Genomic DNA, 17,079 nt, shown 5'->3' with positions numbered 1-17,079 from the left:
GAGGCTCTGAATTGCTTGGAGCAACCTCGATCGGTAAATGAAACCTAGGGTTTCGTGTTGTTGGCGACTGTGAAGGTTCGCTTCCCGGACTATAGGCAACAATGCATGTAATGCACTATAAATTAAAGCTTCTTACGCTAGGGTTAATGTTTCTATTCCTCCTGGTCCAGTATTCCAGTCAGAGGTTTTCTCACTATATTTCTTTGGTGGCTTGAAAAGTGTGGCACACATTGGCCCTACAACCTTTTACTCTGGACTCAGTTGGGAGTTTGAATGTTCTTTTTTGGGAGTTTGAATGTTCTTTTTTTTTTCCACGAAGAGTTTGAATGTTCTTTTTTTTTTTTTTCCACAAAGAGTTTGAATGTTGGTATAGGCAAAATCTAAAACACTAAAAGCTGTGGAAAGCTCCATCAATTAACTTTCTCTGTTCACACCATTCATAACAGATGTGGAAGGTCCGTCAACCCTCTGTGTTCACGTACTCTCATTCAACATTCATTTATATTTATGATGGTACGTGGTGTATATTAGAGTATCAGATCATTACAATATAATTGCCCATGAGTCTATGACTTGTAATTTTGTTGTTGTTGTTGTTGTTGTTTTTCATCTTAAATCTCACGCTAACAATGCATGTAATGCACTATAAATAGTCGGTTGATTGCATATGAATGAAACATGAATACACAAGAGCTCGAAATATAATTCTTACAAGATCGACTGCATATGCTTAAACTATAGCGCTTGTCATCTGTTCTAGTTACTTAATTCTACATATAAGACAATGAGTTAATCTAAGTAGGGTATGATTTTGTGACCCCAAAAGATTATGAAACATCGCCATTTTCTCAGTGTTTGATTATTGTGGCAACTAGAAAAATATTGACCATGTTCATGTACGATGCATTTATAGCCAAAACCCAGGTGTTCAGGACCCATTTGAATTGCTTTCGCTTTAGTACGTCTCTCTCATCATATGTCTTTCACCTATAGAAAAGTCTACGATTCTCTGATTTGTCGAATAATATAATAACGAAAACCTTGAAATTCTTTAATTTTGAAGATGAGTTTTTTCAATTCATGTTTTTTCTCTAATTTGTTTTATCTTCTCTAATAATTAGAGAAGAATACATAAACACACATGCACACACATATTTTTTCTTTTAAAAAAGATTTGGAATCCAACCTAATTAGGAGGCTCAGTGACACATTCGGTTGTTTTTTATTGAATTAAAATGTTGTATCGGAGGGACAAAAAATTCAAATCCTTATTTACTTTCAAAAATAACACGAATCCTTAGCAACACAAGAAGTGTTACATTAATTCTCATAAAGAACGTACGTAGTTAATAATAGCAAAAGTCTTTGCAGTTTCGCTAATCAAACATAATGAGTACAAAATAAATTAGTTGAGACTGCTAATCTATTAGTAACGTCATTGGCTTCATGATAAACATGACAGATTTGGACATATAGAGTAACCTTCATATAAGTTTTAAGATGATTCTTTTTTTTTTTTTTTTTTTTGTTAACTGTCATGAATTCTCGATTGAATAAGTGGATAAATAGCAATAGAGTCATAACTCACTGATACTCATAAAATTTAAAAGTAGCTCAGATTCCACATGACAGATAATAAAGAAAACTAGAAAAGCTTGAAGAAGCCATTGCTTTCTTCCATCGATGAAGACCCTACTTTGCAGAAGAAGAAGCGATCGGAAATCTTATGGTGGGATTGATCCGGCTAGTAGTTGGTTGAGTTTCTTATACGATCGATACAGTCTCATCTGGAAAAATTGACCATATGCTCCACAGTCAACATTTTCACTGCATGATAGAGTTCAGAGTCAAGCCTTGAACAGTGATAATATTTAAGATTTGGACCTTGCTTTTAATTAAGGTTCTAATTTATTGAATTAATCCTTGCATTATTTGCTTAAAGAGATTAATTAATTAACATAAATTCTCGGAAGGTTGTACACTTGTACTCCTTCTTCATTATATCAAGTCCGAGCTCTACCCCTAGTAGAGAAAGGCGCATTATTTATTAGAATTATATGTATGACTTAGTTAAGTTGTTTTTTTTTTTCATTGCAAGTAGGAGATCTTGTATTCAATTCTGTGTTATTTAATAAAGGAAAGCCTCCGGTTCTATACTTCTATTTGGGAAAGACACATTACTGCGTGTATACTTTTGAGTGAGGGAACAATTTTAGCCACAATTTCATTACTAGAATTTGAGCCATCTCTTTCACCTAAAAGAAGATAAACACATAGGCCCTAGCCCCTTTCAAAAAAAAAACACATAGGCCCTAGCCACTGCTAAACTATAAACGTATAATATGTGGTTTTTGGGTCAACTCTGTTGCCGGCCAATGTCTTGTATTTTTTTTTTTTTCAGTTTTTTTCGTAGGTCGTTATTTTAATGATAAAGACGGTTGAGATATGAGATTGAATTCTTTTTGAATAAAAATGTATAACACTTTTTTTGTTGTATGTAGTGAAAGAATGCCCAACGAGCTTATGATCTGGAACCACAAATCCCACATGATGACATAAATTTTTCAAGGGTTCCGACGCGTTTTCCATCTAGCTAGTAGGTAAATGCAATGTGTACCCTAAAACTTATCCATTCATTCTTAATTTCTTATATCAAAATTAAGAAAATGGAACTCTCCTTCAATGGAATTACCGAATTAATAATAATAATATCCCAAAACTTATTCGTTTCCGCGTTCTTTTGTTTGTCATATAGGTTAATTACGTGGACGCATTTTGGAAATGGACATTTACAACGTTTTCAACCTGCTCAACATAGTCACCTAGACAATACGAGAGAATAATCACAAGCACTGAGTTGTTTTATAGAGATGGATAGTTTAACGAGTAATTTTAGATAAGAACTAACAAAATAAAACAACAATCGTTTAAATTATTTTATCATGAGATGGATCTAATTTCACTCTATTATTGTTGGAGAAGCAAGATTCTATATTTAAAAAGTGATGAATAAAAATATAACTTATATGACTTACACACAATTGTACCGAGATTTTTTTTTAAGAGCATCTTTAGCAATGCTAGCCATTTTTGAGTCAAATTTTAGTCAAAATAGCTAAAAAGTCATTTTGGCTAGCCATATTAGAAATAAGTCTATATCAATGCTCTCTATTTTAACTAATTTTGAGTTTATATTATTTTTCAAATAAAGATTAAATAGTTTAAATGTATTTATAAATTACATAAAATAACCTAAAATGAATGTTTTAAATTATAGAGAGCCTCATCTCGCTCTCTATATTTAGAAGCGAGATAGCTAAAAGTTATAATGGAAAGCCACTTAGGAGTCTGATGCAGCTATTAAAATATATAAAAAGCTAAAGATGCTCTCCAAAATAGCTAAGGAGCCAAAATAGAGAGTCTGCTAAAAATGCTCAAAGATGCTCTAACATGTGATTAAATTGAGACAATATAGGTATAATGGTAGGCCAAGGGCTATATTTGCTGCTGTTTAACAATCAATACTAGATTAAGGCAACATGCTTGAGTTCAAGGTCCAAATATTAAAAGAGGGAAAAGTGCAGTATGAATGTACTAATCTCTTGAATTACAATGTATTTGCTATATACGAATATGTATAATGTGCATTGTATATCAAATCCACTACGTGCTTCCATTCGGCATGCATTCTTAAAAAGGACTATTGTACATTTTCATTCAGAAATAATTTTATCTCATATCTCAATAGCTTATATCAGTAAAATAACTACTCAAAAAAAAAAAATACAGAACTTTGGCCACCATCAAAGTTGACCCAAAAACCACATCATTATACTTTAAAAGTTTAGTAGTTTAGTAGTGGCTATTTAGTCAGCTTCAAGAGTACATGTTTAGAGAATTCATTTCGATTGCTCATGAAATTGCCGCTAAAGTTCTAAAAAACGTTAGGAGCTAGTCGGGCGGTGACTCAGGGCCTAACGCCTAGAGGCCTAAACTGGAGCCTAGCCAGGGACTAGGCGGTTTTTTTTTTTTTTTTTTTTTGAATAAAGGGCTGGTAGGCCGCCCTCAAGCCTTGATTAATGAAACTGTTGAATACAAGGGGAAGACAATGAGCCAAAACCCCTGATTACAATAAGCAACTAGAGTATGTCCCGAAATAATATCAGAACTCTTTACAAAATACTTGTATTCTAACAAGCACTAACTAGCAAAGAGTGCTCTACTGGCAACTCCATTTGCTTTGACATAGTGGTGACATAACGGAAAGATAACTCGATATGTAACCTGATTACAACGTAGCATAATTACCAATTGCACAGCTTTCCTACTATGTTAACTAACAGAATAGTTAACTCTGTTAACGTAAACAATATTTACATTTTGTATCTTTTTCTTGAACAAAAGAAGCAATTTCTTCATTTAAAAAAATAAAAAACAACGACATAGCTGCAAACTAGGCTGTGATCGCCGTCCCGCTCCACAAATTCACATCTTGGTCAATCGAATTCAAGCTCTCAATGTAGAGACCCACATGGTAATCATTTGAGTCGTCTAAGTGTAAATCAAGTCGGAGAGGACTTGACTAAACCCAGATACCGACCTGGGCTGCCGCGGGTTTTGTTGTCCGGCGGCATGCCGTCATCGTACGAGTTGGGGTTGACGTTGGTGACGGAGAAGATGAAGCAGGTGGAGAAAGAGGCGGGTGATTTGGTTTCCGGGTTAAAGAATCGGACCGAGTTGTTGTAGATGACTGTGCCGGGGCTGGCGATGGGGACAGGGAGCTCACGGGAGAGGCCAACAATGCGGTTTCGGAGGTGGGAGTCGCCGAGGAAGGTGAGGTTGCGGAAGTTAAAAATGAGGGGAAGTTGAAGCTGAGGTTCTCGGCGAGGGAGGAAGAAGAAGAGGGAGATGAGAGAGAAAGCAGGAAGCTTTATTAGGTTCATGATATGGCGTAACTACCTCTAAGCTCTCTACCCTTGGCAATTGGCTGCTTTGGGCAGTTTGTACTCTGCTTGGACTTTTTAGTTTAGGCACATCTGCTTTGTGCAGACTTGATCCGTTCTTCAATTTGTATTATGAGGGATTTTCAAATCCTTTTAACTTGACGCAGTCGTCGTTTGATTTATTGAAAGGAGCTCAACTCCACTTCTCTCAAAAAAAAAAAAAATCTAATTTTGTTGTTATTGCTGTTGTTGCTAAAGGACGTTCCTTAAAGCAGTCAATTTAGGAGCATTCCTTATATGCTAGTACAATTTTACATTTTAGCAATGGAAAATGGCTATTTAAGGGGTTTTTCCTGTAATTTTTTTCTTTGAGAAATTTTGATAAATGACCTTTTTTTTTTTTTTCATTTTGAATAAAGAGCTGGTGCGGCTGCCCTCAAGCCTTGATTAATGAAACTGTCGAATACAAGGGGGGGACATTAAGCTTAAACCCCTGATTACAATAAGCATCTAAAGAACATCCTGAAATAGTATCATCCAAAGAGCGCACTACTGGCTGCTCTATTTGCTTTGACATAGCGGTGACATAACGGAAAGATAACTCGATATGTAACCCGATTACAATGTAGCATAATTACCATACGCACAGCTTTCTTACTATGTTGCCGCCGAAGGATAAATCCGACGACACTTAGTCTCATCCTTCCACTAGGAAGCAGCGACCATTTGACGAATCAAGGAACTCGCCGCCTACCTAGAAAAGACAAAGCACATTGAGTGCATACACAAGCATATAGCCCGATTAGCCCTACATGAAAACTGTAGGGACTTATTGCTCTCAAAAAGCGCAACCAAATTAAACAACATAAAAAAAAATAACAACATTAAAGTAAAAATAAAAAACTGCCAGGTCAAAGCCCAAGAGATGAGCCCAACCCCACAGACTAGCCCTGATTGGGCCCAAATTCTGAACTCAGGCCCAAATTTGAGCACTAGCCATTCTGCCAAGGAAGTGAGAAGACCACAGCCCACCATCGAAGCCTATCTCCAACCCAGCACGGCCACCCTCAACCTGCCATCCTCTCCGCCGCACGACCACTTCAGCCAGATCAAATCTAGATCGCGCCAGATCCTTCCCCAAATCAGAATCTTTCTCAAATCAAAACCAATTCCAACCCAGATCGCGCCACCAAGAGCACTCTAGATCGGACACCAAAGAGATCGGACACCTAAGAGATCGGATCAGCCATGGTCGCCTGTCCAAACCTAGCCACGCCGTTACGCCACGCCACCACCCCCGATAGCTGCTATGATCTCTCCCATTCCTCACCTCATACACTGCCGCAATCTCCTCAATTCAGACGATCAATCGAGGAGGCCGGCCTCACACCCACGTAGGGACGACAAAGACCCGTTCGACTACGGCAAAAAGGCTCACCGCCAGACAGGGAGAAAGATCTCTCTTTTTTCTTCAGGCGATGCAAGCGCGTTCTTACCAAATGTATTTTTTTTTTTTTTTACACCAATTTATACGTATAAATGACCATTTTTTAGCCTTCAAGTTGATTTTTAACCTATATGTAGAAAGTAGTTGAATAATAACTACTAGCCCCGAGCACATGTCAATTGACTTTTTTTTTTTTTTTTTTTTAAATGTCAATTTCTCTCATATTTTTTCGTGAAAGGTATTGTAATTTTTTCGAATATAATATACTCTATTGACTATCTTATCCTCATATAAAAATAATTTATTTATTAATATTTATATTGTGTGAGGGCATATATGGTACTTCAAAAATTTAACCATTCACTCAAGAATTTGCTTAATTATATAAGATTTAGTATATTAAAAAGACTCAAGTACCCTTAAGTGAAGAACTATCTAGCTAGGAACCTTCATTCACTCCATATTTCTTCTCCTATTTCCCTCAATGCGAACGTGAACCGCTTTAGCCATTATGACTAACAATGGCACTTAAGCACCCATAGTCAAATTGACAGGAATTTTGCCGTCATCTGTTGCAATTTTTTAATACCTTTATAAAATTTTCCATAAAACTAAATAATCAAAGAAAAGAATAGAAGGCAGATTTATCTGGTTTGTGTAGCTTTAGATAAAGCTTATCTACATTGATAAGGTCTATCTATAATATTGAAATCAATTTTCTAGACTGAAACACCGAAAATTCTTCTACCCATCCAGGTGGGGGGTTACCTAATGTGGTGTCAGGAGATCTGGCGCCCCTAAGCGACTAAGAGATCTCAGCCATTGGATGATCTGTTAGACCATTACTGTCAGTTTCAAACAGTATTGGACAAAAAGTCTTCACTCAACCCAGTAAAAACGCAATTCAGCTTTTTTACTTCGCCGAGGCCATCAGCATCAGCCAGAGGTCGCCAAGAAGCTCTTCAAGATTCTCGACTTACACGACTTGATTCCCTGTTTGAATGGACGTCATGTAGTCAATTCTGATTCATATGTCGGAGACCCACTGGGTCGCGGTACTCCGGCCACCATACGACTCTGGATATGGAATTTTGTTGAATTGGAGGGGAAGACCCCGTTGGCTTTGCATTTAATTTGGATTATTTTAATTTTGCAATTTAATTTGGACGGCAAGTGTAAGCACTATAAGGATGCTTCCATTGCTCAATTGTTGATGAAAAATGTTCATTATATTGTTCAGAAGATCAAAGGGTCCCCCGAACTTAGGGAGATGACAGGGAAGTTCCGACAGGCAGCCACTAATTATCAGAGAGCTACTTGGGTGAAAGTGTTGAATTCAGATTTTGAAATCCTAGGTTCTGGAGGAGGTTGAAGAAGAATCAGGAAAATCCTCATAAAAAAAAAATTCACAATCCAATTCAAACCTATTGAATCTCTTTAGATTTAAGCAATCAATCCAAAGGAGAACTCCACTGGTGACATGGGTAATTACATATATTGATTAGATATGGATGGTAGGGACTTGTTGCAAATCTTCTGTTCCAATGGGCTCCGATGAAGTTTCGGCGACTCTCGACAATCGCCGACTCTCTGCTCTGGTTTGCAGTCGACAATGGGATTCTGTTATAAACATCGAGAACAATAAGTCGACCTTCCTGATTATAAACATCGCACGTGAAGAACATGTGCCAGTAAACCCAATTGTTACTGAAGATCAGATTTTTTTTTTTTTTTTAGATTGAATCTGTTAATGCGTGCATTGTACGCTCTGTTAACAGAGCCGAGGTGACCACCCACCCAGGTGGGCTGAAGAATCTCCGCTGAAACACCAAGCAATCATGAATTTGCGTTATTCTCAATCTTTTATTCTCAATTAAAATAAAACTTTGTTAAAGATTGATTTTGCAGTGAGTATATTCTCAAGGATAAGAATCATAAGATGAATGAATTCTGTTTGCATCTTCATTTCTTCAAACTTGACTAGCTATCGTCTTTTTAAAGTCTCAAGCATGAACAACATTCCAAATAAAACAAACTCTTATCAATCCTAGCCTAGACCTAGAGTCCATAGCAGGTGCACCGTACAGTACTTCTAGATCGTCACTCGATCTCTATCCCATGTATAGTTCATAATCGAACAGTTGTCCCATTTGATCCTTCTTTAATTTAATTGTTGTTTGTTTAGTGACAGTTTGGTGAAGAGAATATGTGGTTTTGTGATGAGGAGCTTTGCAATAGAGATTGAATTTGTTCAAGCAGAAGATAGTGCTTGCCTATTCTGGAGATGGTAACTGTGTGCTAATTGCACTCACATTTTTAGGGAAGGGAATGCAGCAGCACATAAGATGGCAAATTTAGGTGTTTCAAAACACTCATTTACTTGGTATGCCACCCCTCCTGCAGAGCTTCATAGGTACTTGCAAGCTGATTTTTTGGGACTCCCAAATTATCGTTTTACATTTTGATAAATTATTGCTTTTTCAAAGCTTACAAGTAGCATGATGATGTCATTATGGTTGCTGAGATGATTACGTTGGTTTGTCGTTATTGTCCACGCCTTCTCAAATGCTTTTTTTCCCAGGAAGTTGTGCGCAAAGTTAGCCACATGACCAGCTACATGAAGGTGCAAGAGAAATTCTGGCATATTTCGAGCGCCATTTTTTCCAATTCTGTGGCTGTTTTTTCTTCTTTTAGATTTGTTCATGAGGGGGAAGTTTCTCTTTCTCTTCTCTTTCGCTGTAACTTTTGTATCTCTTTTGGACGATGTATTTTTTCTGCTTTATTATTAATAAATTAAGTTGGGGGACGGGCGGTGGGTTCCCAGAGTGGGGCAGACCCTTCACCTTCGGGTTTGAGGGTGGGACTTGTTCCCTACATTGTTTGTCTCCGAGGATCTAATATCGCCTAATCCCTTTCTCTTAAAAAAAAAAACAGTGCTTTCAATTGAAGAAAGAAACCAAAAGAGTTTAAAAACGCAAAAATTGAAGAAAAGCACTGTGAGCAAAAGTGTTACGAGAATTTAGAGATTTTACTGGTTTGGAGGATATTTTGGTCTTTTCATGCATCATTTGGGTTATATTCTTTTTCTTTTTCCAGTGATTTGGGTTAGATTTCAACCCGTCTAAAATTTCAAGTCTTAAAATTAAGGCATTTTTCAAAATTTCTCTCTTTTTTTTTTGGAATCGAAAAAAAAAAAATTATTTCCATTTAAAATTTTTAAGAATTAGAAAAAATGAGCAGTGTTTTGTAAACTTGGAGTTGAAGCAACGCTGCACTAAATTCCAAAATCCAAATTTATAAAAGGGCAGCTCCGCCTCACTCTCCACCACTCTCAAGCTTTTTCTTCACTGCATTTCTCTCATTCACTTGCAAAACATAATTATCTTTCTCTTTCTAGTGGGGGAAAAAAAAGTACAAAGAAGAAGAAAGTACTTCCAGCAGCTAGCTACTTACTCCTCTGTTTTGCTCTGTTTCCAGTCTCTCTGTTTTCCTCTGTTCCAGAACCACACTCTCTTTTATCTTCAAATTCTCCATAACCAATTCGAAGAAGCCAGATGGAAAACCGAAACACCGTATCCAAATCTAAGCCCAATCAAAGCCTCTACCTTCCCAGGAGAGGGCAGGTGAAGATCAAGATATTCAAGGACTTGTTCAAGTCGTTGGCTTCGATGTGGGTTGGGTTTGCCCGTAAGCCAGCAAGAGAAGATGGAGGGTTCCTGAGCTCAAAACCCCAACCCCGGAAGAAATCCCAAGTGGGTATTGCTGAGATGCTCAATCTGAGCGTTTCTGATCCGGCCCCCAGTTTGATTAGTTGAGGTTTTTGCGAGGAATTAGCTGAACAACGTTGTAGGTGGTGTTAATCATGTAAACAGTAACTTGGGTTTAATTACAAGTTTTGGGGAATAAAAGGTTGAGGTTGGAGATGGAGTTCACGAAAGACAATTAGCTAGGGTTGTATAATATAATGGTGTGATGTTAATTTTGTTCCAGTTTAGTTGAATCATTGTCTCTTGTTTTGATGGGTTTGATATTACAATTGAATATCTGGATTTGGGTACAGGAGACAAAAGTAACTCATTTTTAGCAGTTCTTCCCATTATTTCTTTCATTTTCACAATATTTTTAACCGCTCTCTGCTTACTATTGCCTGATAATTCAATTCTGAACGGATAAGAACTTTCGTGAAAACAGCAACTTTGGTAACTCTTTATCCAGCAGAGAGAATTTGGTGACTTATTTTTAGGTATAAAGTAGATTTTTTAACTTCGACTAGATTAACATTAATCCTACGTACTTTGGTAACCCTTCTAAATGCTTAAATCAAATACCTCTCTCTCTGTCTCCTCCTCAATCCGTCTGTCTCTTTCACACTCGAGCTCTCTCAAAATCTGACAGCCAAATACTGTAATTGACCAGTCGGTACTTGGTACTTGGTAGGTATATATACGCAGTTGATTGTAATGGTGAGAAATACTTTAACTAGATCTGTGCTCGATCATCTGTTTTTGGTTGATTCGAATTCTGAACGCTCCATGGATGTTTTAGCGCGTTTCCGGATAAGATCGATGAAGCTAGATACGAGTGAGGTTTCAAGTCAAGATTTGGCATAAACTGGAGACCAACTTGTACTCATTATTTCATTATTGTTAAATATGTGATCAAAGAGTTGATATATGAATTAATTGATCCGAACCCAGTAATATCTATTCTGGGGTCGCTTTCTGAGCTTTCAATCAACACTTACGTCTCAGCAAAACCCCAGTAAGATTTAATCAATTTAAGGCTTAAAAGCTTCTAAAGCTAGGGTTCTATTTTCCTTTTCTTTTTCTTTTTTTTTTTTGTAACTAGCTAGGGTTACTATCTTATTTTCAGTCAATGGTTTTCCCGCCATATTTCTTTGGTGGGCTGAAACCTATTTGAAAAGTATTCCTTTAATGACGAATAGGCATTGTCCCTACTCCCTACAACTAGGAGGAGTTTGGGTGTTGGATAGGCGGGATAAAATCAGCTGTCCCCAATTACACTATCCCCATTCTGTCCCCATGCATTCATTGGTCCACAAAAAATAAAAAATAAAAAAAAAGATTAAGAAAATATTTTTTTAATCTTTGTGGACCAATGAATGCATGGGGACAGCATAGGGATAGTGTATTGGGGACAGCTGATTTCATCCCTTGGATAGGCAAAATCTAAAAGACTATTTTTGCGGAAATATCGTTCTGTTCACACCATCCATATTGTCAATCAAATTCATACGTATTTAGGCTAGTATATATATTTAGTGCAAATTTATGAATCTAAAAGACTATTTTCAGTGGAAATTTATAATTCTTTCGGTAATTAATTTTTAGAATTAAGATATTGTTAGATATTTCATACATATACAAAGTTAAAATATCTTGAAACTATTGCAAATGATGTAATAATGCTCTATAAAAAGTTTCTAAGTTGCGTAATCAATTATCCAAATATGAAGATACATGAATGTACAACTAAGTCTAAATTTAACTCTTACAAATCATAGGCTTAAACTATAGTGCTTGTCATCATTTGTACTAATTACTTGATTAGATTCTTCATATTAAACGATGAGCTAACCAACAAATAGCCCATTCAAAACGTGTTCGTTGACACTCCTCTTTAATCTAATTAGAGTATGATTCTGTGACCCCAAAAGCATTTTTTTTTTTGTTTTTGACCCCAAAAGCTTTGGACACCCTTTGTCGCTGTTTCATTACGGTATTGGCCATTTGACCATATTCATGCATCGTGCATATATAGCCAAACCTAGACCCATTTAAATTAATTGATAGGTTTCCTTCTAGTCTATCTCTGACCCCATCTCTTTCCCCGACCAAAAAACATCAACCTGCACCTACAGACTATTTAGGCTAGTATATATATTTAGTGCAAATTTATGAATCTAAAAGACTATTTTCAGTGGAAATTTATAATTCTTTCGGTAATTAATTTTTAGAATTAAGATATTGTTAGATATTTCATACATATACAAAGTTAAAATATCTTGAAACTATTGCAAATGATGTAATAATGCTCTATAAAAAGTTTCTAAGTTGCGTAATCAATTATCCAAATATGAAGATACATGAATGTACAACTAAGTCTAAATTTAACTCTTACAAATCATAGGCTTAAACTATAGTGCTTGTCATCATTTGTACTAATTACTTGATTAGATTCTTCATATTAAACGATGAGCTAACCAACAAATAGCCCATTCAAAACGTGTTCGTTGACACTCCTCTTTAATCTAATTAGAGTATGATTCTGTGACCCCAAAAGCATTTTTTTTTTTGTTTTTGACCCCAAAAGCTTTGGACACCCTTTGTCGCTGTTTCATTACGGTATTGGCCATTTGACCATATTCATGCATCGTGCATATATAGCCAAACCTAGACCCATTTAAATTAATTGATAGGTTTCCTTCTAGTCTATCTCTGACCCCATCTCTTTCCCCGACCAAAAAACATCAACCTGCACCTACAGATAAGTCTAAACTAAGATTCCCTGATTTGTTGAAATCATCATCGAAAATATTCTGTGATTTGTTGAAATAATTGTTAACTTAATGAGCAATCCAAGGATTATTTCACAAAGAACATAAACACAACCAAATGATCAATACAATATGAACTAGAATTGATCAAAAAAAAAAAATATGAACTAGAACATATTAAGCGAAGATGCATCACCTGTTTCATTGACAACAGCCATCTCTTCAAAAGCAGCAGCAGCAACACAGCTATTCAACACAATCAATCCGAGCTCCAAAGCCTCAAGCAGCCACACGTCAAAAGTTTTCTACTCAACTATGTGTTTAACTCCTCTCTATGGGGCAGGACTGAATGTTTTTGTCACACAATGAATAGGGACTTCAAGCACCTATATATACAAGCTAGGTAGGTCTTCCCATAAAAGAATCTTATTCAAGCCAATGAGTTATCTGTAGAGATGCTATAGTTATCATATCATTAACAAAAGATGTTTATCCTTATCAAAATGAATTCCTAACCAAAGAGTGACATACTTAAACTCATTTGGTAACTAGATAGATAATTCATATATTTCCTATTTATTGTAACAAGTTTAATCAATTTGTTATTTACTTAATGTAGATAATATTAGGTCCAAATAATATTTTACAATCTCCCCCTTGGACCAATATTGTCTACATAACAACTGAACCAAAACTTATTCCAGAAAATACCCAAAGTGTGCACTGAAATATATGATTTCTCATAATCCATTCAGTTCTGTCAAGTATGCAGCAGCTACAAAAGAACTTGGAAATAACATGCTTATGTAAACATACTTGTTCCAAATCACATATAGTAACCTCTGCATCTCACATGAACCACAAGTTTGATATGATGAAGTCAAGTGATAATGTATGTCATTCTGCAGTAAACACTTTATCATAGTCCAACTAAAATTTTGAATATCAAAACATAATGCAAACATTTTACTTAAGCACCAGTGGATAACATGTTTGCCTTATACTGAATATATGCATATTTCCATCTACCTGATAAACAACAAAACTAGAATAACAGCAATCAAATATTTTAAAATAAGATCAAGCTGTAAAACAATATATCTGAAAATACCTCGAGTTTTATTCATTTATCAAAATATGAATACAAATTGTTTCTAACATGAACTACAAACTGAAATAAAATTGAAACTTTCAAACTAAGAAACTGGAGAACATGATATTTACAACTTTTGCTCTTACTGAACTCAAGTATCTAAACTGGACAAAATTCCCATGTTTTCAACATGTTTCTTTTAAAGCTAAAACTAGTAATGCCTTGGTAAAAGGATCTGCAAGTTGTGCATCTGTACTAATGGCAGCTATATTAATCTCTCCATCTTTTACCCTCTTTCTCACACTGTAGAACTTCAAGTCTATATGTTTTAAATTATTACTCGTTTTGCTATTCTTGCTGAAGAATACAGCAGCTTCATTGTCACAATAAACTTTCAGCTTTCCATCAACAAGATTACTTAAAATTAATCTTTGTTTCCAAAAGAAAGTTTCTGATCCATAGGCCTTCACATACACCTTCATATATGGCAATTATTTCTGCTAGCATGGTGGATGTGGCTATCAATGACTGTTTCATTGTTTTTCAAGCCACTGCACCACCTGCCAACATATATACATAGCCACAAGTAGACTTCATTGATGCAGGATAATTGCCTGCAAAATCTGAGTCTGTGAAGCCTACAAGTTCAAGATTCTTTACATGCTTATACACAAGCATGTGACTCTTAGTCCTCTGTAGGTATCTCAATACCTTTTTTCCAGCAATCCAATGCTTGTGTCCAGGATCAGATTGAAACCTGGATAACATGCCAACTGCAAAGGATAAATCTGGTCTAGTGCACACTTGTGCATACATGAGACTGTCAACTAATCTAGCATATGGTACAGACTCCATTTCCCTTTTCTCAACACTTGTTTTAGGGCATTGATCCTTATTTAATTTATCTTCCTTGGAAATTGGAACCTCCCCATGAGCACAAGTAGCCATATCAAACCTCTGAAGTATTTTTGAAATGTAGGTTTGTTGAGATAATCTCAATAGTCCTTGTGCTCTGTCTCTCTTTATCTCAATTCCTAATACATAAGAAGCCTCTCCCAGATCCTTCATATCAAAATTTTTCAACAGAAATATTTTGGTATCTTTCAGTAACTTAATGTTACTACTAGCAAGGAGAATGTCATCTACATATAGGATAAGAAAGACAGACTGGTTTCCAACAACTTTAAGATAAACACATTCATCTACTAGATTTTCTGTAAAACCAAAAGATGCAACCATAGAATCAAATTTTCTATACCACTGCCTAGAAGTCCATATATAGATTTCTTAAGTTTACAGACTAAGTTTTCTTTTCCAGTTTCAATATAGCCTTCTAGTTGTGACATGTATATCACTTCTTCCAGTTTTTTACATCCATTTGATGTAACTCCATATCATAGTGAGCTACAAGAGCCATTATGATTCTAAAAGAGTCCTTAGTTGAAACTGGTGAAAATATTTCTGTAAAATCTATGCCCTCCTTTTGTGTGAACCCTTTAGCTACAAGCCTTGCTTTATGTCTCTCAATATTTCCCTTAGCATCTCTCTTAGTTTTGAACACCCACTTGCTGCATATAGGCTTGTAATTTGGATCTAGCTTCACAAGCTCCAACACTTCATTTTTATACATGGATTCAAGCTCTGCATCCATAGCTTTCTTCCATTGTTTTGACTCATTACTCTCTGTAGCTTGCTTAAAACTTGTAGGATCACTATCATCTGCTAATGTGCTCTCAACTTCTTGCAGGTAAACCTCATAAATATCATTTTCACCACCAAAAGTTGGCTTCCTAGTTCTTTGTGATCATCTAGGTTCAACTACATTTTGTTGAGGTTCAGGAACATTTTGTTGAGGTTCAGGAACATTTTGATCTGGTATAGGTTCAGCCACTTCAACATTTTGGTTTTCAAGCTCTAAGGGGGGTGTATTCAATCCAGATTTTAAAATGATTCTGTTTGATTTTTTATAATCCATGGATTTTCGTGGATTCTATAGAATCCACGGATTGTTTTAATTCCGCATGGATTTAAACAGATTCTAATGTATTGTATTGGCATGATTTGTTTAGATTTCATAAGTGCATGGATTGTCCTAATAACAATAATAGAATACAGAATATAATAAAATATTAATTTTTTTTGGACAAACATAATACAATAATTATTATGACTTGAAAAAAAAAAGTTTTATAAAAATAAATTATGTATGTCAAAATACATTAGCAAAAATGTAAAGACAACCAAAGGAACACATTATAAAAAATGCAAAGGCAAATAAAAAAGTACATTAGAAGGATGCATACTCATCCATTCCAACCTCATTATCATCGTAACCTTCTTGATCCCCATCATCCATATGTTCTTCATTATTCTCATTCTCATTACCTTGACTATCGATCATTGTTATCCTCTTGACTTCCATTATCATCATTTCGCGGTCTATCTTCTCACATAGCTTTAGCAATGGTAAGTCTCCAAGCATTAGCCTCCGCTCTTTGTCGTTGTCGCGTCATCCCCTAGCGGCTGCATATCAACCATGAGTTCTAACATGGTATCACTCTCTTCCTTAGTCCACTGCTCATAATTCTCTTTTTTTTTTTTTTTTGAAATCTTGTTGTGGATCAACCGTGATGACATTACTCTATTTTACATACATAGAAAACCCTTCATGTGTGTGTGTGTGTGCAATCTTTTGTTTTGTTTCTTATTTATAAACACGTCAAAAATCATCACAAATGCAAACAAGTCACAATAAGCATACTGTCTTATTAAGGTAATTGTCATTTCCAATATCAAGTTTGTACCCTGATTACAAGATTTACAATCTGCAGCGACACATTGTAAAATAGAACGTGCCTCACGCGCGCGATAGTTTTTGTTCCAGAAAACCCTAACGCAGGTTTCCACTGCAGGCAGTGCAGCACCGGTCGACGGTTGCTGCTGTACTTCTGAGGACGTCGGTCCCGGCTCTTCTCCAAGGGCGACGTCTGTCGTCGTTGCACAAGGCTATCTCGTCGTAGATAGCAACACTTGGCGCCGCTGCTGTCAAAGCTGTCAGACGCTGCTCTTTGGCGTCGCT

This window comes from Rosa rugosa, chromosome 2, assembly GCF_958449725.1.
Source record: "Rosa rugosa chromosome 2, drRosRugo1.1, whole genome shotgun sequence".
Taxonomy (NCBI): domain Eukaryota; kingdom Viridiplantae; phylum Streptophyta; class Magnoliopsida; order Rosales; family Rosaceae; genus Rosa; species Rosa rugosa.
Note: the sequence above shows the minus strand (reverse complement) of the source record.